This window comes from Lepus europaeus, chromosome Y, assembly GCF_033115175.1.
Source record: "Lepus europaeus isolate LE1 chromosome Y, mLepTim1.pri, whole genome shotgun sequence".
In the NCBI taxonomy this organism is placed as follows: domain Eukaryota; kingdom Metazoa; phylum Chordata; class Mammalia; order Lagomorpha; family Leporidae; genus Lepus; species Lepus europaeus.
The window spans coordinates 23,286,398-23,289,769 of record NC_084851.1 but is presented as its reverse complement, the minus strand read 5'-3'; positions in this window follow the sequence as shown (position 1 = coordinate 23,289,769).

Here is a 3,372-nt window from a genome sequence, read left to right as displayed (position 1 = left end):
AGAACCCAAATCTCTTGCTGTAGTTCACGCAGCAAACCAGTGAAATTACTATCCCAGGTATGGTTTAAGGTGGCGCCTAAAGAGCAAGACAAACTAGCAAGACGAGTATAGTTATGCCAGGGAAATGGAGTAGCACAAAGCATGACAGCTTGAACCAAGCAGGGGGTTTCCCACATCCCCATCTAAGATTCAGTTCTTCCTGGACAACGTTGACCCGTTGGTTTAGTAATAAGATTCCTGAATGGATATGCTGATCCACTGCCACTCGGAGCGTTATTGTTTGATCATTCTTCTGGAGCATGGGAATAGGTGACCTTTTTTCCTTTCTGGAATTTTCACAAGCCAAGACTGACCTTGACTTGTCTATGACTTGTTTATGGGCTGCCTACATCTCCCCCTTTTTTATTTAACTGAGAATGGCCTCTGTCTTAGGTTGCCCTCAGTCATCTCTGTCCTTACCCGTCATTGGTAACTCTGGCAGCTTGGCCTAGAGCCCTGTCTTAGGTTGGTACAGGATGCTAAGCGTCTTACCCGTCTCTGAGTACCATTCCAGCCCAACATTAGGTGAGAGATGAAACATACAGCCAAATATTAATTATTTGTGATTACAAATAATGATGAATGTCAGTTCATACAGACTGTAGCGAAGTCAGCATAAAATGCAGAACACACGGAAAATATCCCATACAAAGTAGGAAAAGCAGTAGTGGTCCAGTCAGTATTAATAACCAATGAATCCATTAAAACCCTCCAAATGTTAGGGGGTTAGTAATAAACATATGTTGCATTTCATTTTTAAGTTTATCAACGACAGACTCTATATATGGCACATTGTTAGTAATGTTAAAACAATATTTTCCTGTTACAGATTTATAACTTATATGATCTTTTAACATTAAGTAATTGTTAGCTGCATGGTTTAAAAGTACTCCTGAGTAAACTTGACCCAATGTTTCGGCTATATTGGACAGTCCAGTAGCAGTAAAATTAATTGTTTTGGTCACTGAATATGCAAGCCTTCGCAGTCCACGGTTATTTCCAAAGGCCAGTCCAGGAACACTTACTACTGGTACAGCCATGGCCAGGGCAGTGTCCTCTCCTATTAGGATGACGTTGCCATTACAGTCTTTAGGTGAAGCATGTTGCCGACACGCTCTATCCGCCACTGTAAATATAGATGTCAGCATTGGGCCATACAGTCCAGGGAGCAATTGCAGAAGTTATCAGAGGCTAACAATGTGAAGGCATATTTGCTACATAAAAAAACCCACCCCTTAGGAGTCCATGTCCCATACCAGTATTGGATTAGCTGTATTTTATTGATTGGTGATAGGATCCCTTTATTTTACCAATTGTAAAACCTTAATAACTTGTGGAGGCTGTGCACTCCGTAACTTGTCATTCCAATTTTTACTCAATCCTGAGCAGAGAGCCCATTCCTTTGCCAAAGAGGTGAACTGAGGGTCTTTCCAGCCAGGAACATCACAGGTTACACATGCAACTTTAGTTTTCCTTTTAAAGAAAGGCATTGCTTTGTATACTTGTAGATTCTGTTGACTACACCAATTTGTGACAGCAAATTATTTTTTAGCTGTCTGCTGTGCACAGACTTAGTTATTTTTAGTTTAATCTGCAAGAAATACGCTGCAAGCCTTATAGTGCACACTAAAATTATTTAGAGGAAAGATGGTAAAGGAGTATAGATTAACAGAATGTTGCAATAAACATGGCTCCATTGCTTTAATAATACTGTAGCAAGACGGTCCACTGATTTTTGTTGGGAGGGCCTGAGGCTGGCCCCACTTCCAGCTTTTTGAACTCTGTTTTTTAATGAATTACCTTCTTTATCAGTTTTGGAGTGACAAAATTGGCCCAATGCCTTTCCCTTTAGCACTGGGGGAAAATACCAGGAGGAGCCTTATTTTGATTTTTGACTTTTGGACAATTTTTGTACATGTCCCTGCTGTCCACATTTATAGCACCCTTATTTATTGGGCATAGCCCTCCTTGATAATTATTGTAATGACAAACCATGTAGAGTGGCAGGTCCTAAATGTCCTGTTTTTAAGTGAATTTATTTTGTTAATTTTTCATCAAAGGAACTGTCACAGAACACCTCAGTCATAGTAGCCAATTGATTCATGTTTACATTGTACTTACATTTAGTAGAATTTATAGTGTTGTGGGCATCACTAGGCAAGCTTTACAAAGCACCGGAAAAGAATCCATACTGAGAATCAGACATTATTAGTAATCATTACAGGCATGTTTAACATTCAGCTTGACTGTGTGTTCCCCTGGGATGAAACAGCAGCAGCAGAGGCTTGCTCTGGCTCCCTCTTAAAGCCCCCAAGGACACGGGTGGCTCATTGCCAAGATTTTAGGCAAGCAGTGCGTCCCGTCCCGGATCTTGGCCAGAGAGCCAAGACACCAAGCATGCCCACCTGTTTATCAGAAACATTCCTTTATCCTCCTCCCCGGGAACTGGCCAGGCTCCCAAGGAGCAGGAGAAGGTCATTCGGCAACAAAGTTGCTTGTCCACCAGAGCTGAACCTAGATACAAGCCTCTTTATTTTAAAAATTTGTCCTTACATTTGGCCCTAAGGCTGCATTGAGAGGTAGACATAATTAACACATTATAAGAATACAATACAAATTTTTCATACAAGCATACATTTAGTAATCAAACACAATAATACTCAATGTGTTTTAAGGTTAAATTGAAACATAACTGAGGGAGAATTAGCTTCTTGGGCACCCATGTCAGGGACATAAAAAACAGTACCATTCCAATACAACAACTCAAGCTGCTGCAGACAGCCTGAGAACTGGCTAGACAATCCCATGGCATGGAGATCAGAGGCATTGATACTTGTTAAACAGACATGTTGAGGTGTACATCCAATTAACAAATGTGCTAACATTTTGCAGTACTCTGAAATTAGTGATTCGGGTTTTATGAAATATTTGTAACATCTCCTTTTGATAAAACAACAAATCTTTCAGCGGATGGAACACAGTGGGTAACCATTTAGCCATAATGATAGTAGCCTCTTACTATCTGTAATTGTTACATTTTTGTAGGTTTGTGCAATCTTAACTATTTGTGGCATATTTTGATTTACATTTTTTTAAAGCCAACCACGCATAATCTGCCCAAGCATTCCTATCAATAATAAGGGTAGAGTTAGTACATAATACAAAAATAGAATGGGTAGTCTGGACACTTTGACACTTTTAAATGTGCATATTCCATAGTTATGGCTTAGAGGGGCTCCTGAGAAATTTTTTGTCTTTTAAGTCCTACACGTGCCAATTGCTCCCTCCTTTCTCCTGCAACCAGCGTCCCGGCGCTTTTTAACAAGGCCTTTA